We start from the raw sequence: 25640 nt of genomic DNA, 5'->3' as shown, positions 1-25640 counted from the left end.
TGGAGCAACATGAAATGCAGCCACCCTCTAGGCCACCATCTTGAAACCCCTCGTGAATGTCTTTTAAACTGACACTATCCTAAGACAATGAATTCCCATGAATAAGTTTCTGTACTTGACATTTAGAAATAATCATCACAGAGACAGCATAATGTCAGCTTGATATTTCTCACACTATGAAAATATCAGCTACATGTCAAATCTCTAAGTCTACCTTAATATAATGCTTTTTCTTGAACTCACAGGCTATTGAAAATTGTAAATATTTAAATGTGGAACAAATGTCTGTGGTTAACATTATCTATCCCTATCTGTATTTCTGTTATGCACATACACGCACACACAAAAAAAGAGTGTATGATTTGCTAGAACAATATTATTTTTTTGTGCAATTTTTCTAAATAGCTTTTTCCCAAAGATCATCAAAGGAAAGAATTTAAAACCTCTCACCTCCGGTTGAAACCACTAACCTATGGGGTAATTTTTAAAAATTATTTTGGGATAATAGTTGTAGTCACTTTCTCATGAATAGTATAGAGACTTTAACACTCCACTCAAAGTCTAACATATTAAGTCTGAACCCACTTGGGTATGGAAATGAGGATACACCATCTTAAGAATACTGAAAAGATTAAGTATTATTATCATGTGGAAAAAGCGTAGAACCCTAAATGGACTACGGTATGGTAAGGAAAACTGTCACACAAGAAATGTAAAAATATGAGAACTGCTGGGAATAGAAAACAAAAGAGACATTAAATGCCAACTTTCTAAATACAAGTGAACTCTGAGAAACTGTGCTACTAGTTCTTACTAGTTCTGTCTAAATGATTCCTATATTTACTCATTTCACAAAATGTTCTTGGGTACTCGATGACTGTTGGCCTGGCTTTGTGAGCTGGATGTTGAGATAAAGAGATGAAAGCAGCAAGTTACTATTTTCAAGGACTTCAACCTTTCATCTACAGTTTTTAAAAATGCAGCAATTACAAGTTCTTTCACCAAGCTTAGGGCACAAGAACTGGCAATTTATCAGTGTGAAGTTCAGTGTAGTGAAAGCAATGAGATGAGGAACAGCGTGTTCTCCCACACTTCCTAGAGGAGAAATAATTTTGTAATATTCCAGAACACAATCAACTTCCAAAAGTACACAAAATTGTTAATGGGTGTCAGTTCTTTTTGCTCTCTTAAGAGTATACAAGTTGCAAATTTATTTTCCACCAGGATGTCAAAATAAAAGCAAATTAATACCATAAGAATTTAACAGTGACTACTGTGATCATACTGTTTTGTGGAAGAATCTGCCTCTACCATGTCCAAGTAATCTGTACTCACTCCAAAGTACATTTGCTCTCTGCCTGTGTTTGATTCTTACACATGAGTGGTATCAAAACAGTTCCAGATGGCTTTGTAGGGAATCATATATGTAGCCAAGGTCCATGTTTCATCGCTTATAAAACAAAGTCTTATCATTCATGTTTTGGAGTTTGGTAAAATAATAACCCAATACTTAAGTTTGGTTACTAATATAAGTGGATTCATTTTATTAATTATATTTCCCCACTGAAATTACTAATGCAACAAGTATTTATTAATCTGAGGTAGAGCTGAGGATTTTTTTTTTTTTTGGTACTGGGAATTGAACCCAAGGGCACTTAATCACTGAGTCACATCTCCAGCTCCTTTTTATTTTTTATTTTGAGAAAGAATCTTGCTAAATTGCTCAGAGCCTCACTAAATTGCTGAGGCTGGCCTCAAACTTGCAATCCTCCTTCCTTAATCTCCCAAATCACTGGGATTACAGGTGTGTGCCACCACACCAGGCAGGATTGAGTGACTTTTTAAAGATCCTTTTTTCCAAATCGTAAAGGGACTATAAATGAGTAGGCATTGCTATTTTACAAGATATATTCTCAGTGGTTTAAGATGGAGATACAAATATATTTCAAAGAACTAGAGCAAAAGTTGGAAAAACTTTAGACCTGAATTTTCAAAAATGAGGAAAAGAAAATAGTGGGAGGAAGGAGGAAGGTAGGAAGGAAAAGAAAAAGGAAAAGAGGAAGGAAGGAGGGAAAGGGGGAGAAGGCTGGGGAATATTTAGAAAAGGATGATCTTTGGCGCAATGGAAATCATGAGGTAGGAATTTGTTAGAAGATCCAGAAGAAGTAAAGAAGATGGAGTTACCAACTTCTTAAACAATAGATAACTGAAATTTTATTCAATAACGATATGAGGTCTGGGCAGCAAAGGAAACAAGAGCATGAAGAGAAAGCCTACAGAATGAGAGAAAATCTTCATCAGCTATTCCTACACACACATTGTGTGTGTGTGTGTTGTGTGTGTGTGAGCACGCGTGTGTGTTGTTTCAGTTAGCTTTTTCACCACTGTGACTAAAAGACCCATGACCAGCACAATTATAAAAGTTTATGTGGGAGCTCACATTTTCAGAAGTCTCAATCCATAAATAGAAGACTCCATTCCTTGGGGTTCGAGATGAGGCTGACAGAAGAGTATGGCAGAGGAAAGAAGCTCACATGATGATCAGGAAGCAGACAAAGAGAGACTCCATTCACCATATACAAATATATATACCCCAAAGCCACGCCCTCAATGCTCCACCTCTTCCAGCTACACCCCTCCTTCTTTCAGCTGCCAATTAATCCCATCAGGTGATTAATTCACAAATTGGATTAAGGATCTGGTAACCCAGTCATTTCCCCTCTGAAACCTCTTGTGTTGTCTCACACTTGAGTTTTGGACCTCTTGTGTTGTCTCACACTTGAGTTTTGGGGGGACAGTTCCACATCCAAACCATAACATGCATGTACATACGTATTAGAATATATAAATAACTCAGAAAAACACCAAAAAAATCAATAAATCGGCACAAGAACTAAACACACATTTTCCAAAAGAAGCAATACAGCAGACCCAGGCAGATCTGGCAGGCTCAGACCCGCACAGCTCCACAGCACATCTCAGTACAGTCGCACCCATGGCCCTCCCTGCCAGTGGCTTTCCTTCCACCAATCGATTGGGATGCCTGTCACCATTTTGGGATATTCCTGACTCAGCACCACCATCTTTAGTGTGGGCAGCTCCCATTCTGGGACACCTGCTGGAAACTAGAAACTCATTATCAGGTACCTTTCATGCATTAGGCTACGGAAGACTGGGAGGTTTGAATAGAAGTATATTACAGTTTTGTTGTAGTTTTATATATTTTTTTCTCACTTTATTTTCCTCTTACTTATCTGTTTCCTCAGAATCTCTTTCTCCCTTTTCCCATGCTAACAACTAACATTTTTTACTCTGTTTTCACTCTTCCTATGATCTAGTACCTCTATATACTCCTTATAATATAACATTACATCTTATACCCCTTCCCATCCTCTTTGTCCACTATTAGAAACTGTAGACCTTATTGCAAACCTATTGTTTATACTGTAGATAATAATCAAACTGATCATCTGTGCTTATTATGACAATACTCTTAACATCTTAATAGGGGCTCTTTGGTTTAAGGCTGCATATTGTTTGTACTGGGTGCTGCTAATATTGATCTCTCCCTTAAGGGAGAGGTATTAAACCTCTGGGTTTGGAAACTGCCTGGGCCTGGTGCCAGGATTGGGCCTACAGTATTTCTCCTTTTGAGATATGTCTGCTTAGTTCTTGGGCCAATTTATTGATTTTTTGGTGGGGTTTTTTTTTTTTTTAGTTCTTTTGTACAAACCTGCAAAATTAAAAAATACAATTAATCATTAAGACAACAGACATGTTAAAATATTTTATCTATCAATAACTGAATACACTTTCTTCTCATCTGCACATGGATCCTTCTCTAAAATGGACCATATCTTAGGCCACAAAGCAACTCTAAGCAAAATCAAAAAAAAAATAGAAATAATGCCTTGCATACTATCAGATCACAAAGGAATGAAATTAGAAATCAAATAAAATTAGAAACCATTCTAACACCTGGAGGCTAAATACAACACTTTTTAATAATGACTGGATAGCAGAAGAAATCAGGGGATAAATAAAAAATACTTAAATGTAAATCAGAATAATGATATAACATATTAAAATCTCTAGGAAACTATGAAGCAATACTTTTTTCTTTTTTTATTTGTTCTTTTAAAATGTACAATAGAGTATATTTTGACATATACATGCATGGAGTATAACTTATTCCAAGTAAGATCTCATTCATGTGATGGCACATGATATGGAGTTTCACTGTGATGTATTCATATATGAACATAGGAAATTTTTGTCTGATTCATTTCAATGTCTTTCCTTTTCCTATCTCTTGATGTTGATTTCTAGGTTCATTTCATTATGGTCTAAGAGGATACATTGGAAAATATTATTTTTTGTATTTTCTAAGACTTATATTGTGACCTAGAATATGGTCTTTTTTGGAAAAGTTTACAAGAACTTCTAAGAAGAAGGTAATTTCAGTTGTTTGGGGGTGAAATAGTCTGTAGATGTCTAATAGGTCTATTTGATCTATAGTATTATTTAAATTCGGTCTGAAGTTTTTAAAGTTCCACCAACAGTGTAAAAGTGTTCCTTTCCCCTCACATCCTCATGAGCACTTGCTATTATTTGTATTCTTGATAATTCTCATTCTGACTGGAGTGAGATGAAATCTCATCATAGATTTTTTATCATTATTTTTAGATATACATGACAGTAGAATATATTTGGCCTATTATACATACACAAAGTATAACTTATTCTAATCCTGTTCCCGTGGTTGTGTATGATGCAGCCTTACCCTGGTTGTGTATTTGAATACAAGGATAGGAAAGTTTTGTCTAATTGATTCCATGTCCTTCCAATTCCCCTCCCCTTTCCTTCCCTTTATTCCCATTTGTCTAATTCAATGGGCTTCTATTCTTCCCCTTCTCCCCCTTCCCTGCTGTGGGTTAGCATTCACATATCAGGGAAAACATTCGGCCTTTGGTTTTTGGGGGACTGGCTTATTTCACATAACATGATATTCTCCAGTTACTTTCATTTACCTGAAAATGCCATAATTTTATTCTTCTTTATGGCTGATTAATATTCCATTGTGTATTTATATCACATTTTCTTTATTCATTCATCTGTTGAAGGGCACCTAGGTTGATTCCATAGCTTGGCTATTGTGAATTGAGCTGCTATAAACATTGATGTGGCTATATTACTATTAGTATGCTGATTTAAGTCCTGTGGGTATAGGCCAAAGAGTGGAATAACTGACAAATGGTAGGTCCATTCCCAGTATTCTAAGGAATCTCCATACAGCTTTCCATAGCGGTTGCCGATTTGCAGTCCCACTAGCAATGTATAAGTGAACATTTTTCCCCACATCCTTGCCAGCATTTATTGTTACTTGTATTCTTTGATGACCTGTCTATTGGTGATGAGGTGTGTTGAATTCACCCACTACTATTGTATTGGGGTCTCTCTGGTACTTTATGTCAGGGAATATTTTTTAATTTAATTAGGTGTGCTACATTTGGATATATATATTTACTCTCATTTTATCTTCTTATTGGATTTTTCCCTTTACCCAGGATGTAATGATGTTCTCTTTCTTTTTTTGATCAATTTTGCTTGAAATTGACTTTGTCGGGTATGATAATAGCTGCTACAGCTTATTTACACACTCCATTGGCATGTAATACTTTTCCATTCTTTAACCGTCAGCCAGGGAGTGTATTTGCCTATGAGATGAGTCTCTTGCAGAGAACATAGATTTTTTTTATGCTTTCAGCTAATCTATATATTTTAGTTGGAGAGCTGAGACCATTTATATTCAGTGTTATTATGAATGTTTGTGGTTTACTGCAATTTTTTTTGTTAAATTTAATTCTGTCTCGATTCTCATCTAGAGTAGTATTTTATTGATCTGAATCTATTTGGCAGTTTTAGGATTTGTTTGGGGGGGTCCTTTGTGTGTACCTATCTTTAAGAATTCTTTGGAATGATGGCTTGTTTGTCATGAATTCTTATAGTTTATACTTGTCATAGAAAGTTTTTATTTCCCAATTGAATATGGAGAACTTTTCTGGGCATAGCAATTAGATGGAATATCACAATTTAGGCCCTCCTTTCTTGTAGTGTCTAAGTTGGAAAGTTAGAAGTGAGCCTTATTTATTTGCCTCTTAATGTGACTTGATGTTTCTGTCTTACAGTTTTTAATATTCCTTACTTATTTCCTATGTTAGACATTTTTTATTATGAAGTGTATTGGAGAATTTCTCTTCTGGCTAGGTCTACTCAGGGTCTTGTATGTTTCCTGTATGTGGATTTCTATCTCCTCTCTGATATAGGGAAAGTTTTTGGTAACTTTCTCATTGAATATGTTCTTAATGCCTTTAGCTTGTATCGCTATGTTCTCTTTTATCCCAGTGATTCTCAAATTTGGTCTCTTGATGTTGTCCCAGAATTCTTGTATATTCTGATCATGGTCCATTATTTTTTTCTCTTTATTGTAGTCTATGTATGCAAATTTATGTATTCTGTCATCAAGGCCCGTATCTTCAAGTGCTGAAGTTCAGTATTCAAGGAAATCTAACATGTTGTGATGCTTACAAGTTATTTTTTTGGGGGGAGGGGTGTTACCAGGAATTGAACCTATGGGTGCTTAACCACTGAACCACATACCCAGGCATTTTTTATCTTTTATTTTGAGAGAAGTTCTCGCTAATTTGCTTAGGACCTTGCTAAGTTGCTGAGACTATCTTTGAACTTGTGATCCTCCTGCTTCAGCCTTCTGAGCTGCTGGGATTACAGGAATACACTATCATGCCCAGCTCAAGTGAATTTTTTTTAATTATTTTTTTTCCAGACTTCATTTTGATTCATTTTACACAAATGGGGTTTCTTTTCATTTCTATGGTAGTGCACAATGTAGATTCATACCACTCGTGTAAGCATACATGTTCATTGGGTAATGATGTCTGTCTCATTCCACCATTTTTCATATCCCCCCTCCCACTCACGTCCCATTGTGTCTTTCATTTTCAAAACTTCTCATTGGTTTCTTTTCAATATTTCTATTTCTTTATGAAAAAGGTCTTTCATCTCCTGTACTTGTTCTCTTTATTCATTTCTTAGATCTTTTCTTAGCTTGCTAAACATTTTAATAATCAGGGTTTTCATAATCTTTTTCTGGAATTTCATTCTTTTCCATATCTTGTGGAATCTTTCATTGAGGGATTGTGAATTTTTGGGGGAGGAGATTTATTTGCCTGTTTCCTCATGTTTCCGAGGTCCTGCACTTGCACAGTCATTGAGAGAGATTCCCTTTCTCTTTTATACATATGTTCTTATGTGTGCAGGATTTTTTCCCCCTAGAATTTCTCTGTTTTGGATATATGATTGGATGTCAAGGGATGGGACCTGAAGTTCTCCTCTAGTTGTTCCTCTTTGGGGCCTAGATTTTTTTTGGGGGGGTGGGGTTCTTGTCTGCCAAATTCTGTGATTTGAAGTAACATTTAGGTGCAGATGGGGCTAGATCATGTGTGGAGTGAGAGTCACTGTTGCTTGGATGAGTCGTGAGTGTTTCTTGGCAGTTGGATTCTATTCTCTGACCTTGAAGCATCTCAATCACTTTCAGCCTCTCTTAGAGGAAGAGGTAGCTGGAGTAGCACTGATATCAGTCACAGATGTATAATTTTTAGATAAATGTCCAGTGTCTACTTTCCATCTCCAATGCTATTGACACCTATATAGGAATGTCAGGTTACGCACTTATCATCAGTACCAGCAATGCAAAATTGTGGACATCAGGTGTCTACTATGTCACCCACTGTGTTAATAAAAACAACAAAATGAATGGGGTGTGCATTATATCTACATAATTCCATTATTTAGAGGAATTAGCTTCTTAAGCACAGAGAAAACAGGGCAGAAAGGTGAGGAAAAGTCTAAAATATACAGTGATCAAAGGAGAGGCCAGTGGTAGGTAGCAGATGGCAGTTGTAAAGAAGAAATAAAAGATTTACCAAAAAGAGAAAAGAAAAAGAAAGAAAGGGAAGACATGGGAACAGAAAAAAAAAATTGGCTGTTGGTGAGGAAAAGAGTGATGAAGGGAAGAAAGAGGATGAGAATCAATGTAGGGACAAACCAGTAGCTGTAAGGTCAAAACAACTCAAACCCATGTATAATTGAACCCCACCAAAGACAAATCAGGCTAAATAATAAACAGGTGCAGATGGAAGCAATTAATGTGAAAGTAAAATTATATGAATATACTTACTTTTTTCAAACCTATCTGTATAGTGAATACACACGCATACGCACACACACACACAAATACAAAATCATACATAATGGAAAAAAGTAAAAAGTAATAAAATATGATGAAATGATGTTTGAAAAAAATTTGAATAGATTTTTTAAACAATAAAAAGTGATAATTAAAATGCAATATGAAGAAAACAAAAAAGAAGTGAGGAACAAAAATATAAAAATAGCATCAAATGAAAAATCTTGCTGAGAAATAAATGGCTCATTTCCACCAATTGTCTAATAACATGACCACTTGTTTTCTTGGCTGTAGGGAAGCAGCAGGTGGCCACCTCTGGTAGTATGAGTGCAAGTGTGAACATGATCATGAGTGTACTTTCTCCAGTCAAGGGAACTCAGCAGACATGGCTGAGTACTCTAGTAGCAGATGGCTGCTTTCTCTGGTACAGCAAGCACAGCAGGTAGCCACCTTATCTGGTAGGGCCAGTTTCTGCTTTCCCCAGGAGCCCAGCAGCCAGTTTGCCTTGCCTAAAATGCTTCCCCTCACGTGGGAGTTATTTTTGAAATTGGTTTCACTTATTCACTTCCTAAGTGAATTGATTGTGTTACTTGTGTTTTTGGTGTTAAATTATGTGAGTTCTTTGGACATTCTAGAGATTAATGCTCTATCTGTGGTGCCAATGCAAAGATTTTCTCCCAGTCTATAAGGTTTATCTTCACACTCTTGATTGTTTCTTCTCCTGCGAAGATTGTTGGTTTGATGCCACTCCACTTATTGATTCTTCATTTTACTTATAACATTTTAGGAGTCTTGTTGAGGAAGTCAATTTCTAAGGGGACATGATGGAGAGTTGGGACTAGAAGTAGTTGTAGTAGGTGCAGGTCTCTGGTCTAATTCCTAGTTTCTTGATTCACTTTCAGTTGAGTTTTTTGCAAAGTGAGAGATAGGAGTTGAATTTCATTCTGCTACATTTGGAGTTCCAGTTTTCCCAGCACCATTTGATGAAGAGGCTATCTTTTCTCTAATGTATGTTAATGGTGACTTTGTCTAGTATGAGATAACTGTATTTGTATGGTTTTGTCTCTGTGTCTCCTATTCTGTTCCATTGGGTCTTTGTGTCTGTTTTGGTACCAATAGTTTGTTACTGTAGCTCTGAAGTCAACTCTAAGATCTGGCATTGTCAGACCTCCTGCTGCACTTTTCTTGCTAAGGATTGCTTCAACTATCATGGGCCTCTTATTTGTCCAAATGAATTTCATGACTGCCTTTTCTATTTCTATCAAGAATATCACTGGAATTTTAATAGGAATTGCATTAAATCTGTATAGTACTTTTGGTAGTATGATCATTTTGACAATATTAATTCTGCCTATCCAGGAGCATGAGAAATCTTTCCAACTTTTAAATCTTCTTCAATTACTTTCTTAAGTATTTTTAGTTTTCATGGTAGAAGTCTTTCACCTCTTATGTTAGGTTTATTCCAAAATATTTTTTGATGCTGTTGTGAATGGGGTAGTTTTTCTGATTTCTCTTTCAGCTGACTCATCATTGGTCTATAGGAGTGCAATTGATTATGGGTGTTAATTTTTTATCATAGTACGTTGCTGAATTTGTTTATGAGCTCCAGAAATTTTTGGTGAAATGTTAGGGTCTTCTAAATATAGAATTATGTCACTGGCAAATATGGATAGCTTGAACTGTTCTTTTCCTATTCATATTCCTTTTATTTCTTTCTTTCATTTAATTGTTCTGGCTAGAATTTCAAGGACTTGTTGAATAGAAGTGATGAAACAGGGCATTACTGCCTTGCTTCAATTTTTAGCAGGAATTCTTTTAATTTTTAGAATGATGTCAGCTTCAGGTTTAGCACATATAACTTTCACAATTTTTGAGAAATGCTCCTATTATCCCTAGTTTTTGAGTGTATTGAGCATGAATGGATGGTGTTTTTTGTCAAATGATTTGTCTGCATCTACTGAGATAATCAATAGATTGTCTATTTTAAGTCTACTGATGTGATGAATTACTTTTATTAATTTTCATATGTTGAACCAACCTTGCGTATCTCAGTTGAACTCCCACTTGATCATGATGCCCTATGTTTTTAATATGTTTTGGTAAGCTATTTGCAAGTATTTTATTAAGAATTTTTGCATCTATGTTCATCAGGGGATATTGATCTGAAATGTACTTTCCTTGACATGTCTTTGTTTGGTTTTGGTATCAGTGTGATTCTAGCTTCATAGAATGAGTTTAGAAAGGTTTCCTCCTTATCTATTTTATGGAATAGTTTGAGAAGAATTGATGTTTGTTATTTGAAGTTCTGGTACAGCACAGCTGAAAAATCTATCTGCTCCTAGGGTTTTCTTTGTTGGTAGACTTTTGACGGTGTCATCACTTCCACTGATTTTGAATCAGTATGTTTAAATTTTGTATGTCCTTTTGATTCAATTTGAGTAGGTCACATGTCTCTAGAAATTTGTTGCCTGAAACCCCTTTTTGACAAGATCCATGTGAATGATGTTTTTGCCATCATTTTACTTTCAGTCTGAGGATGTCTTTGCCTATAAGGTAAGTCTTTTGGAGACAGCATATGGTCGGGTGTTGATTTTTAATCCAATCTGCTAATCAATGTCTGTTGATTGATGTAGTTAAGTCATTTACGTTCAAAGTTATTGAGATATGACTTTATTCCCTGACATTTTGATTTATTTTGGGTTTTTACTTTGAATTAGTTTCTCCTATGTCTTTTGTTTTTTTTGTTTTTAATTTAATTTATTTTTATTGTAAACAAATGGGATACATGTTGTTTCTGTTTGTACATGGAGTAACAGCATACCATTTGCATAATCATACATTTACATAGGGTAATGATGTTTGATTCATTCCGTTATTTTTCCTTCCCCCCCACCCCTCCCACTCCTCTTTTCCCACTACACAGTCCCTCCTTCCTCCATTCTTGCCCCCCTCACACTCCCGATTATGTGTCATCATCCGCTTATCAGTGAGATCACTTGCCCTTTGGATTTTTGAGATTGCCTTATCTCACTTAGCATGATATTCTCCAATTTCATCCATTTGCCTGCAAATGACATAATTTTATTATTCTTCATAGCTGAGTAATATTCCATTGTATATATACATATATATACATATATATATACCATATATATATATATACCATAGTTTCTTTATCCATTCATCAATTGAAGGACATCTAGGTTGGTTCCACAATCTGGCTATTGTGAATTGAGCAGCTATGAACATTGATGTGGCTGTATCTGTGTAGTATGCTGATTTTAGGTCCTTTGGGTATAGGCCGAGGAGTGGGATAGCTGGGTCAAATGGTGGGTCCATTCCAAGTTTTCTAAGGAATTTTCACACTGCTTTCTAGCTTGATTGCACTAATTTTCATCCCCACCAGCGATGTATGAGTGTACCTTTTTACCCACATCCTCTCCAACACCTATTGTTGCTTCTATTCTTGATAATTGCCATTCTAATTGGGGTGAGATGGAATCTTAGTGTAGTTTTGATTTGCATTTCTCTTATTACTAAAGATGGTGAACATTTTTTCATATGTTTGTTGATTGCTTGTAGATCTTCTTCTGTGAAGCATCTGTTCATATCCATAGCCCATTTGTTGATTGGGTTATTTGTATACCTGGTGTAGAGTTTTTTGAGTTCTTTTTTTTTTTAATTTATTGTTATTGTAAACAAATGGGAAACATGTTGTTTCAGTTTGTACATGGAGTAACAGCATACCATTTGCATATTCATATATTTCCATAGAGTTATGATGTTCGATTCATTCTGTTATTTTATTCCTTCCCCCCACCCCTCCCACCTCTCTTTTCCCTCTATACAGTCCCTCCTTCCTCCATTCTTGTCCCCCTCCCACCCCCCACTTAAGTGTCATCATCCGCTTATCAGTGAGATCATTCCTCTTTTGGATTTTTGAGATTGGCTTATCTCACTTAACATGATATTCTCCAATTTCATCCATTTGCCTGCAAATGCCATAATTTTATTATTCTTTATAGCTGAGTAATATCCTATTGTATATATATACCACAGTTTCTTTATCCATTCATCAATTGAAGGGCATCTAGGTTGGTTCCATAGTCTAGCTATTGTGAATTGAGCCGCTATGAACATTGATGTGGCTGTATCTCTGTAGTATGCTGATTTTAAGTCCTTTGGGTATAGGCCAAGGAGTGGGATAACTGAGTCAAATGGTAGGTCCATTCCAAGTTTTCTAAGGAATCTCCACACTGCTTTCCAGAGTGGCTGCACTAATTTGCAGACCCACCAGCAATGTATAAGTGTAAATTTTACCCACATCCTCTCCAACACCTATTTTTGCTTGTATTCTTGATAATCGCCATTCTAATTGGGGTGAGATGGAATCTTAGTGTAGTTTTGATTTGCATTTCTCTTATTACTAAAGATGTTGAACATTTTTTCATATATCTGTTGATTGCTTGTACATCTTCTGTGAAGTGTCTGTTCATTTCCTTAGCCCATTTGTTGATTGGGTTATTTGTATTCTTGGTGTAGAGTTTTTTGAGTTCTTTATATATTCTGGAAATTAGTGCTCTATCTGAATTATGAGTGACAAAGATTTTCTCCCACTCTGTAGGCTCTCTCTTCTCATTGCTGATAGTTTCCTTTGCTGAGAGAAATCTATTTAGTTTGAATCTATCCCAGTTATTGATTCTTGCTTTTATTTCTTGTGCTATGGGAGTCCTGTTAAGGAAGTCTGGTCCTAAGCCAACATGTTGACAATTTGGACCTACTTTTTCTTCTATAAGATGCAGGGTCTCTGGTCTGATTTCAAGGTCCTTGATCCATTGTGAATTGATTTTTGTGCAGGGTGAGAGATAGGGGTTTAGTTTCATTCTGTTGCATAAAGATTTCCAGTTTTCCCAGCACCATTTGTTGAAGAGGCTATCTTTTCTCCATTGCATATTTTTGGCACCTTTTCTAGTATTAGAAAGTTGTATTTATTTGGGTTTGTGTCCATGTCCTCTATTCTGTACCATTGATCTACCTGTCTATTTTGGTGCCAATCCCATGCTGTTTTGTTACGATTGCTTTGTAGTATAGTTGAATTTCTGGTATTGTGATACCCCCTGTTTCATTCTTCCCGCTAAGGATCGCTTTAGCTATTCTAGGTTTCTTATTCTTCCAGATGAATTTCATGATTGCTTGCTCTATTTCTGTAAGGTACGTCATTGGGATTTTAATTCGAATTGCATTGAATCTGTATAGCACTTTTGGTAATATGGTGATTTTGACAATATTAATTCTGCCTATCCAAGAACATGGGAGATTTTTCCATCTTCTAAGGTCTTCCTCAATTTCTTTTTTCAGTGTTTTGTAGTTTTCATTTGTAGAGATCTTTTACCTCTTTGGTTAGATTGATTCCCAAGTATTTTATTTTTTTTTGAGGCAATTGCAAATGCAGTTGTTTTCCTCATTCCCCTTTCAGCTGTTTCATCGCTTGCGTGTAAAAATGCTTTAGATTTATGTGTGTTGATTTTATAGCCTGCTATTTTGCTAAATTCATTGATGAGGTCTAGAAGTTTTCTGGAAGAGCTTTTTGGATCCTCTAAATATAGAATCATGGCATCCACAAATAGTGACAGCTTAAGTTCCTCTTTTCCTATTCATATCCCTTTAATTTCTTTGGTCTGCCTAATTGCTCTGGCTAGAGTTTCAAGGACAATGTTGAGTAGAAGTGGTGGAAGAGACCATCCCTGTCTTGTTCCCATTTTTAAAGGGAATGTTTTTAGTTTTTCTCCATTAAGAATGATGTTGGCCATGGGCTTAGCATAAATAGCCTTTACAATGTTCAGGTATATTTCTACTATCCCTATTTTTTCTAGTGTTTTGAGCATGAAGGGGTGTTGTATTTTGTCGAGCGCTTTTTCTGCATCAATTGAAATAACCATATGATTCTTATCCGTAAGTCTATTCACATGATGGATTACATTTATTGATTTACGGATGTTAAACCGTCCTTGCATTCCAGGGATGAACCCCACTTGATCATGGTGCACAATTTTCTTAATATGTTTTTGGATATGGTTTGCCAATATTTTGTCAAGGATCTTTGCATCTATATTCATCAAGGATATTGGTCTAAAATTTCTTTCCTTGATGTGTCTTTGCCTGGTTTGGGTATGAGGGTGATATTAGCTTCATAGAATGAGTTCGGTAGGGTACCCTCCTTTTTTATTTTCTGGAATACTTTGAGAAGTATTGGAATGAGTTCTTCTTTGAAGGTCTTGTAGAACTTGGCTGAGAATCCCCCTGGCCCTGGGCTTTTCTTGGATGGTAGATTTTTAATGGCTTCTTCAATTCCATTGCTTGATATTGATCTGTTTAAATTGTGTATGTCCTCCTGGTTCAGTTTGGGAGGAGCATATATCTCTAGAAATTTGTCAATGTCTTCAGTAGTTTCTATTTTGTTGGAATACAGATTTTCAAAGTAGCTTCTCATTATGTTCTGTATCTCAGTGGTGTCTGTCATGATATTTCCTTTTGCATCATGAATTTTAGTAATTTGAGTTTTCTCTCTCCTTCTCTTTGTTAGTGTGGCTAAGGGTTTGTCTATTTTGTTTACTTTTTCAAAGAACCAACTTTTTGTTTTGTCAATTTTTTGAATAGTTTCTTTTCTTTCAATTTCATTGATTTCAGCTCTGATTTTAATTACTTCCTGTCTTCTACTACTTTTGCTGTTATTCTGTTCTTCTTTTACTAGGGCTTTGAGCTGTAATGTTAGGTCATCTAGTTGTTGACTTTTCATTCTTTTCTGGAATGCCCTCCATGCAATGAATTTTCCTCTTAGTACTGCTTTCATAATGTCCCAGAGATTTTGATATGTTGTGTCTTCGTTCTCATTCACCTCTAAGAATTTTTGTCTCCTCCCTGATGTTTTCTGTTATCCATGTTTGATTCAATAGCATATTATTTATTCTCCAGGTGTTGGAGTAATTTCCTTTTTTAATTTTGTCATTGATTTCTACTCTCAGTCCGTTATGATCTGATAGTACAAAAGGCAGTAGCTCTATTTTTTTGCATTTCCTAAGGGCTGCTTTGTGGCATAACATATGGTCTATTTTCGAGAAGGTTCCATGTGCTGCTGCAGAGAAAGTGAATCCGCTCGTTGATGGATGGAATATTCTATATATGTCTATTAAGTCTAGGTCATTGATTGTGTTATTGAGTTCTATGTTTTTGTTTGTTTGGAAGATTTATCTAGTGGTGACAGCAGTGTGTTAAAGTCACCCAGAATTATTGTGTTGTGGTCTATTTGATTCCTGATACTGAGAAGGATTTGTTTGATGTACAGGGATGCATTGTTTGTTCGGGGCCAAATATTTACGATCGTTATGTCTTCCTGATTTATGTTTCCCTTAAGCAGTATGAAATGTCCTTCTTTATCCCTTCTGCCTAACTTTGGCTTGAAGTCCACTTTATCTGATATAAGGATGGAAAAACCCCACTTTTTTACTGAGTCCATGTGTGTGGTAGGTTTTTTCCCATCCTTTCACCTTTAGTCTTGTGGATGTCTTTTCTATGAGATGAGTCTCTTGCAGGCAGCATATTGTTGGGTCTTTCTTTTTAATCCATTCTGCCAGTCTATGTCTTTTGATGGATGAGTTTAGGCCATTAACGTTCAGGATTATTATTGAGATATGATTTGTATTCCCAGTCATTTGGCTTATTTTTGGTTTTTAATTTGGTTTGGTTTCTCCTTTGAGTGGTTTTTCTCTAAGGTAGTTCCTCCCTTTGCTGACCTACATTGTTGTTTTTCATTTCCTCCTCATGGATATTTTGTTGAGAACATTCTGTAGCGCAGGCTTTCTCTTTGTAAATTCCTTTACCTTTTGTTTATCTTGGAAGGATTTTACTTCATCTTCAAATCTGAAGGTTAGTTTTGCTGGGTATAGGATTCTTGGTTGGCAACCATGTTCTTTCAGAGCTTGAAATATGTTGTTCCATGTCTTTCTAGCTTTTCTGACGTTTCTTCTACCATACTGTCATTGGATTCTATTAATATAGAATCTAGATTTGTTTGGATCATTTTCTTCCCTTGTTTTTTCATGTTGTTCATGTATCTTCTCCTCTAGCAGTGCAGATCTGAGGTATTGCATATTTCCCCCTATTGGCTTATAGTGGCCCTATAGGTTTCCAAAACCCTTTCTTTATGGGGAGATCAATATTAGTAGTGCCCAGTTCAGACACTATGCAATCCTAGACCCAATAGCCCCTATGAAGACAATAACAAAATTGTCACAATAAACAGAATGAATTCAAATATTAGCTTCAGTAAAACAAACAGGTTTGCAATGAGGTCTGCAGTTTCTAATGGAGGACAAAGAGGATGCAGAGGGATGTAGAATGTGGCTGTTAATGGGATAAGAAAAGAATATACAGAAGTTCTAGATAATAGAAAGGGTGAGAGTGTAATCAAAAGAAATTGGATGTTAGCATTAAAAAAGGGATAAAGAGACTCTGAGGGAACAGGTAAACAAAGGAAAAGAGAGCAAGAAAAGTAAAGAAATAAAAACAAAATTTTTCAATAAGGAGAAAAAAGAAAATCCACAGTATAGCAGTCACATAGTAATGAAACCTCCCAGAGTTCAGTAGCCTGATGCATGAGAGGTACCTGACAATGAGCTTCAAGCCTCCAGCAGGTGTCTCAGGATGGGTTTTGCCCTACTAAGGATCGGAGCTACAACTTCCAGGATTATCCAAGATGGCCACTCTGGCTTCCTAATGTGTTGGCAAATGGGGAGCTGCAGCTCAGGGTGTGGCCGTGGTCAGCAGGATGTTCTGGAGGTGGGATGCAGTTGGTCAGGCAGGGGTCCTGGAGGTGGGGTGTGTTTGGGTTGGTTGTGGGATCCTGGAGACCAGATGCAATCAGTCGGTCTGGGGTCCTGGTGATAGGGTGCAGTCAGTTGCTCTGGAGGTCCTGGTGGCAGGGAGCAGTCAGTTGATGTGAGGGCCCCCGAGGCAGGGACATCGGTTGGGCTGAGGGATCCTGGAGATGGTGCTCAGTCAGACGGGCCAAGGGTCCTACGCGGCCTGGCTTTTGTCTCAAAATGGCGGCAGCCACGTGTAATCAAACCTGCAGGTACTGTAACAGTGAACTTCCAGGCAACCACAGGCAGGTGGTGCTCCACCTGCAGTCGGCGATCAGTTTGCTGACTGTTGTCAAACGATTGGGAATTGAACCTTGTGCGTTGGGTGATGGATAGGTGTAAGGCTGGCGATGGACAGGTGAGAGGCAGGCAAATGGCGGATGATAGGTGGCCTGATAGTGAGCAATTTGCACTCAAAAAATGCATCGATATGCTGGCAGAGTGCAGGTGATCACAGCAGACAAACGGGGTAAACAGCAGGGGATCGATAAGCAGCAAAAACTGCCTTACCAAGAAACAGATATCCTCTGCTTGAAACTGGAGTTACGGAGTGACAAGGAACACAGCCTCCCTCTAGTCACCATTTGGATCTCCTCTCCTTTGTTTTGATATTGTTCTAGTGTAGTTACTCCCATTGCTGTTTTTTACTTTTATTGTTCATGGAATATCTTAATGAGTATGTTTTGTAGTGTAGGCTTTCTAGTTGTGAATTCTCTTAACTTTAGTATTATGGAAGGTTTTTATTTCATTGCTGTATATAATATTCTTGAGTGAGTGCCATCCATTTTATTTCAGAACTTACATATATATTATTTCAAGACATCCTTGCTTTGAGGGTCTTAGATGAGAAATCAACTGCGATCCAGATTTGTTTCTCTCTAAATGTGACCTGACAGTGGTTTTCTCTGGTAGCCTTTAAAATACACTCCTTATTTTACTGTTAGGCATTTTCATAATAATGTGCCTTGGTGTGAGTCTCTTGTAGTTTTGTGTATTTGGGGTTCTATAAGTTTCTGTATTTGACTGTCCATTTCATTCTTAAAGTTTGAGAAATTTTTATTCTTAACATTTGAGATTATTTCATTGACAAGATTGTGTATTCCTTTCATATCATCTATTCTGACAAATCTTAAATTTGTCTTTTTAATATTAATCCATATTTCTTGAATATTGTGTTCATGGTCTCCTAACGTCTTTTCTCTATGGCCAACTTTATTTTCAAGAATATATATTTTGTCTTCATTGCCTGAAACTCTGTCTTCCAAGTAGTCTAGTCTGCTGGTGATACTTTCCAATGAATTTTTAATTTGGTGTATTGTTTTCTTCATTTTGAGGATTTCCAACTAATTTTTCTTCAAGATCTCTATCTCCTTGTTGAAATGATCTTTTACTTCTTGTATTTTCTCTCTGATTTCATTTCTTATGTCGTCTATTATCTTGTAGATCAGTTTAACCATAAACTTTTTGAATCCCATCTCTGAAATTTCCTCCACTGTGATGTCAATGGAGGCTATTATTGAGGTATTCTGTGATGTTTGGGATGGTTTGTTCTCTCATTTTTCATATTGTTTGTGTGCATATCCACCCATCTGGATGAATCTGAAACTGCAGAGTTTCTACCTTGTAAGTTCATAGTGTCCCTCTGTGTTACCAGTTCCTGACAGATTGGGGGAAACCTTATGATAGTAATCTATATAAACAATATATAGTGGTAGACTAGGAACTTAGTTCCTATTTTGATTTCTACAGTGTTAATTAGTACAATATGTAGAACTAGCAGGATCAGCCTTTTTCCATAAGTAAAAACAGTAAGTAATTATGAATTACTTTTGCCTTACAATCAAACCGTAGGTGTTGTCTATGACTTCTGCTATATTAATTATTGCTGTGACATTGGTGGTAGTAGCAGATGTTTATATACATCAATTAGTATTAAATGGTGTTAAAGATAAAGTTGAGTATGAGGGAAGAAGATATAGGAGGTAAGAAAAGTGTTTGCTAATTCAAGGTGTAAATAAGATGTAGTGGCAACTTGGGATATATTGTTACTGTGAAAGTGGAAGAAAAAGAGAAGAAGAATATACAGGAGGTGAGAAAGAATGGAATTTGGATGTGAGTAATAGAAAGGAAAAAAGAAAAAGACAAGAGAGAGAGAGTAGTGACAAAGACAATACAAAACAAAATATGCTAATCAAAAACCATAACCCTGAAAATACAGAGTAAGGGAAAATAACCCCTTCAAAAACAAAAAAGAAAAAGTCTAGAAATGAGGAGAGAGAAACATGTATCTATATGTATAGAAGTCTTTGAATCAATCAGTACATATTCAAATAAAATAAAAACCCATTACAGAAAATCAAAAACACAAAAAGTTAAACAAAATGAAACAAAAAGGGAAAATTTTGGTGAAATATTAAGGAATTAAGAAGTCATTTCCTTTATGGTGGACAAAATAGTGAGCATATGTGTTCACTGTTCATGCCCAACTAATTTTCTTTTCATTTCTATTTGAGGTACAAACTAAGTGTGGGAGTATGGGCCTTTGGTTGTAGACTTCTTACTTTTTATTGTGTTGCTTACTGAGTTGAAGTTTGGGGTTTAACACTTCCCAACTTTCCTTCTTGGGAGATTGTGGTGGCCAGAATGGAATGTAGGCTGGATGGTAAAGCCATGGCTGGGGCACTTGGGCCTGGCAGGAAATTGGCACATTGGGCAAGCTGGGCTGCAGCCAGGTGATGAAGTATCTTGCCCCTCCTAATTCACTATTCTTCTAATTAGTGACTTTGATTTTATTATTTCTTCTGCATGAAATATTTTATGGACTATGTGTTGTTATGCTGGTTTAGTGGTTATGGATTCTTTTAGTTTCTGCTTGTCATAGAAAATTTTTATTTCATCATGGTATGCTCTCTTCTTCATGTGTTTTGAAATTGTTTTCTAATATTTTATTAATAATTTCATATCTATGTTCAGCAGGGATATTGATGTTTTCTTTCCTTGATGTCAAGAGTCAAATGTTTTTGCTCATGTTTGGAAGCTAGAGAAAAATAAGCAAAAATTGGGGTGCTTCCCCTGAAAATAAAAGGGAGATCAGTGGAATGGAGGAAGGACATAAAGGGACAGCAAGGGGGGATTGGAAATGGAAGAAAATGCAGAAAGAAATTTACCAAGTTATCCTATATACATATAAGAATATACTGCACTGAATTTCAGCTGTGCATATAACTATAAAGCACCAATAAAAACTATAATAAATGAAGGGAGACCTGTAAGGGGAAGAAGGAGGAGCAAGAGAGAAAGGAGGCCACATGTACCTGGGATTGAAGTGTAGTAAATTATATTTCATGCATGTGCAATTATGTCAAGATGAGCCCCAATGTTGGTGTAACCATAATGGACTAATAAAACCATTTTAAATTAAAAACTAAGTATAAATAGGTGCTACAAAGATAACAACTTGAAGATGTGAACTCAGTGGCATTTACCCTTTTCTCTCTCACAGTTCCTAGCCTAGCAAGTTGAATGTGTGGATGCTTCAGATAACAATGTATTTCAAAGATGTATAGTGGAATCATAGAATCCAGGGTTCAAATTTATATAGAAGTGGTATACCTGACTAAATGTTTAATTCTCCGAGAACAGTTCCCCCTTCCAAAAACTGGAGACAGGTAATACTGTTTCCATTTTAAGATTCTTTTTAATATTACATTATAGTTATATATAATAGTGGGTTTATTTTGACATTCATATATGCATGGAATGTAATTTAATCCATTTCAGTCCCCAGTGCTTTCTCTTGCTCTTCCCTACTCCCTCCCCCTGTTCCCCTTCTACTGATTATCCTTCTACTTATTGAAATACAACACTTTATTAAATTAAGAATTGAAAATAACAACATAATAAGAAACACTTTAAAAGTTAAGAATATCTCTCCGGGCATAATGGCACATGCCTGTAATCCTAGTGGCTTGGAAGACTAAGGAAGGAGGAACACGAGTTCAATGCTGGCCTCAGCAAAAGCAAGGCACTAAGCAACTCAATGAGACCCAGTCTCTAAATAAAATATAAAGTAGGACTGGGGATGTGGCTCAGTGGTCAAGTGCCCCTGAGTTCAATCCCCACTACCAAAAGAAAAAAAAGAATTTCTCATTGGTCACATATTGAATATGATTAGATATGATAGATCTTTAATGGATTTAAATCATGGAGAACTACACAGAAGTTAGCTCAAAGTAGAGGAAAGACTTAAGTATAAGAACAGAAATTTTGAAACTTACAAGAAAAAAATAGGGAAAAAATATCTAAGTGTAGGAACAGGCAATGACTTCCTAAACAAGTTTCCTGCAGCTCAGGAAATAAGAGCAAGAATCAATCCATGATGACCATAAAAGACTGAATTCCCTTTTCTCTTAGCACTACATTAAACAGTTTTAAATAGAGCATAGTTGAAGTCACAAAGAAACTCTTTTCAAATACAAAAAATAGAGACAATACTTTACATTTATCAGAGCATAGTGGAATGAAATTAGAAATCAACAATAAGGTTAAAAAAGAGACAACTCTAGCACAAGAAAATCAAGTTCTACACTTTTCAATGATAAATGGAGAGCAGAAGAAATCAGGGGAGAAATTTTTTAAAGTTTTTCAAAATAAATGAGGGATACAACATATCAAAATCTTTGGGAAAGTTTGATGGAAATTCTAAGAGGAAAGTTTGTAGCACTGAGTTCAGACTTCAAAATATTAGACAATAAATAATTTAACATTATGCCTCAAAGTCCTATAAAAAGAACAAGCCAGGGCTGGCGTTGTGGCTCAGTGGTAGAGTGCTTGCCTAGCATGAGTGAGGCACTGGGTTCAATTCTCAGCACCATATATAAATAAATAAATAAAATAAAGGTCCATTGACAACTAAAAATACATGTAAATTTTTTTTAAAAAAAGAACAAACCAACAATAATCAGTGAAATAGTAAAAGCAGGAAACAATTAAAATCAGAGCAAAATCAGTGAAATTGAAAATTAAAAAAAAAACACAAGAAATCAACACAGTAGGTTTTTTGAAAGGATAAACAAGATTGATAAACCCTTAGCAAAACTAACCAAAAGAAAGAGTGAACACTCAAATTACCAATATTAGACACTACTGAAATCCAGAAGATTATCATAAATGAATTTTTTTGTGTGGTGCTGGGGATTGAGCCCAGGGCCTTGTGCACATGAGGCAAGCACTCTACCAACTGAGGAATAGCCCATCATAAACTATTTTGAAAATTTACATTTAAACAAATGAATATCAAGAATGCTATTAAACTAAAAGTCTTGTTTTAATGATATCTACAAAAAGCTTTCCAACAAAGAAAAGCCCAGAATCAGAAGGTTTCTTTCTTTCTTTTTCTCTTTTCTTCTTCTTCTATTTTATTATTGTTATTATTGTTATTATTATTATTATTATTTTGGTGGTACTGAGGATGTAACCCCCAGGGCACTTAATCAATGAGGAACATCCCCAGCCCTTTTTTATATTTTATTTACAGATAGGGTCTCACTGAGTTGCTTAGGGCCTTGCTAAGTTGCTGAGGCTGGCTTTGAACCCATGATCCTCCTGCCACAGCCTCCCAAGTCAAAAGGTTTACAGGCGTGTGCCACAGCACCCAGTGAACCAGATGGATTCTTAGTCAAGTTCTACCAGACCTTAAAGAACTAATACCAATTCTCCTCAAACTATTTCATAAAATAGAAAAAGAGGGAACAAGAGCACATTTATTCTATAAAGCCAGTATCACTTCAATACCAAAACAAAAGACATAACAAAAAGAAAGAAAACTTCAGACTAATATCCTTGATGAACATAGATGCATAAAACTCCTAAAACTTTGAAAAACCACATACAAAAACACATTTAAAAGATAGTGTATCATGATCAAGTGGGTTTTATCTCAGAGTGCAAGGTTAGTTCAACATATGAATATCAATACATGTAATTCACCACATAAATAAAATTAAGGATGAGAATCACATGAATATCTCTATAGATACAGAAGAGGCATTTGACAAAGTCCAGCAACCATTCATACTTAAAACATTAGAGAAACTAGGGATAGAAGGAACTCACCTCAATATTATAAAGATTACATATGACAAACCCAGGAGAACATCACACTAAATGGAGAAAAACTGAAAGCATTTCCTCTAAAAACAGAAACTAGACAAGGATGACCACTCTCACTCACCACTTCTATTCAAGATAGTCCTTGAAACTCTAGACAAAGCAATCAGGGAAGAGAAAAGAAATGAGTAGAAAAGCAACAGAATAAACTATCTCCAATTGTTGACAACATGATCCTATATTTGGAAGACAAAGAAAAAAAAAACTCTACCAGAAGATTTCTAGAGTTGATGAACAAATTCAGCAAAGTAGCAGGATACAAGGTTAACATACAAAATCACATTCCTATACTCCAATAATGAATCTGCTGATAAAGAAAATAAGAGAAATACCCCATTCACAATAACCTAAAAAAAATTTGGGAATCAACATAACAAAAGTGAAAGACCTCTATGATGAAAACTACAGAACACTAAAAAAAAATTGAAGTAAACTTTAGAAGATGGAAAGATCTCTCATATTCTTGGATAGGCAGAATTAACATTGTCAAAATGGTCATTCTACCAAAGGCACTATACAGATTCAATGGAATTCCAATTAAAATCCCAATGACATTCCTCATAGAAATAGTGAAAGCAATCATGAACTTCATCTGGAAAAATAAGTGACCTCAAATAGCCAAAAAAAATCCTGAGCAGGAAAAGTGAAACAGGAGGTATCGACAATACCAGACCTTAAACGATACTACAAAGCAACAGCAACAAAAACAACATGGTATTGGCACCAAAATAGACAGGCAGACCAATGGTACAGAATAGAATGCACAGAGATGAACCTGAACCCACATAAATATAGTCACCTCATACTAGACAAAGGAGCCAAAAACATACAATGGAGAAAAGATAGCCTCTTCAACGAAGGTGCTGGCAAAATGGGAAATCCATATGCAGTAAAATGAAAATAAACCTCCATCTCTCACCCTGCACAAAACTCAACTCAAAATGGATCAAGGACTTAGAAATAAGATCAGAGACCCTGCACCAAATAGAAGACAGAGTAGGCCCGGATCTTCATCATGTTGGCTTAGGATCAGACTTCCTTAACAAGACTCCCAAAGCACAAGATTTCAAAGCAAGAATCAATAAATGGGATGGACTCAAACTAAAAAGCTTTTTCTCAGCAAAGGATACAATCAATTATGTGAAAAAAGAGCACCTACAAAGAGGGAGAAAATCTTTCCCACATGTACTTCAGATAGAGCGCTAATCAAAATTTATAAAGGACTTACAAAACTTTACACCAAAAATATAAAGAACTCAATCAATAAATGGGCTAAGGAACTGGACAGACACTTTACAGAAGAAGGCATACAGGTGATTAACAAACATATGAAAAAATGTTCAACATCTCTAGTAATTATAGAAATGCAAATTAAAACAGCTCTAAGATTTCATCTTAGTCCAATTAGAATGGCTATTATCACAATAATAGATGTTGGCATGGATGTGGGGGAAAAGGCACACTTTTACATTGCTGGTGGAGTTGCAAATTGGTGCAGCCACTCTGGAAAGCAGTGTGGAGAATCCTCAGAAAACTTGAAATGGACCCACTTTTTGACCCAGTTATGCCACTTCTTGGTTTATACCCAAAGGACTTAAAATCAGTATATTACAGTAATACAGCCACATCAATGTTTATAGCAGCTCAATTCACAATAGCTAGATTGTGGAACCAACCTAGATGCCATTCAACAGATGAATGGATAAAGAAACTGTGGTGTATATATACACAATGTAATATTATTCAACGATAAAGAGTATTATGGCGTTTGTAAATACATGAATGGAACTGGAAAATATCATGCTAAGTGAAATAAGCCAATCCCCAAAAACCAAAGGCCAAACATTTTTCCTGATAAGTGGATGATGATATATAATGTGGGTGAGTGGGTGGGGTGTGAGAGAAGAATGGAGGAACTTTAGAATATGTAGAAGGAAATGAGAGGGAGGGGGGATATAAAAAATGATGGAGTAAGACAGACATCATTACCCTGTGTACATGTATGATTTCACGAATGGTATGAATCTACATCTTGTACAACCACAGAAGCAAAATGATGTACCCCATTTGTGTACAATGAATCAAAATGTAGTCTGTAAAAAATTAAAAAATAAATTTTAGAAAAGTAAAAAGATAGCTGAAGTTAAAAAAATATGAGGATATCTACCAAGTTAATATGCTTATTTAGGTTTTCTTCTATTTTTAAAAAAATTTCAATAGTTACATACAGAAGTACTGGAATGAACTAGGAGTGGAGAAGAAGTGTGAAAATTTCTGGTGTTCACATA

The sequence above is a fragment of the Sciurus vulgaris genome (genome assembly GCF_902686455.1).
Source record: "Sciurus vulgaris genome assembly, chromosome: 8".
NCBI classification, from domain to species: domain Eukaryota; kingdom Metazoa; phylum Chordata; class Mammalia; order Rodentia; family Sciuridae; genus Sciurus; species Sciurus vulgaris.
This window is presented reverse-complemented; position numbering follows the sequence as displayed.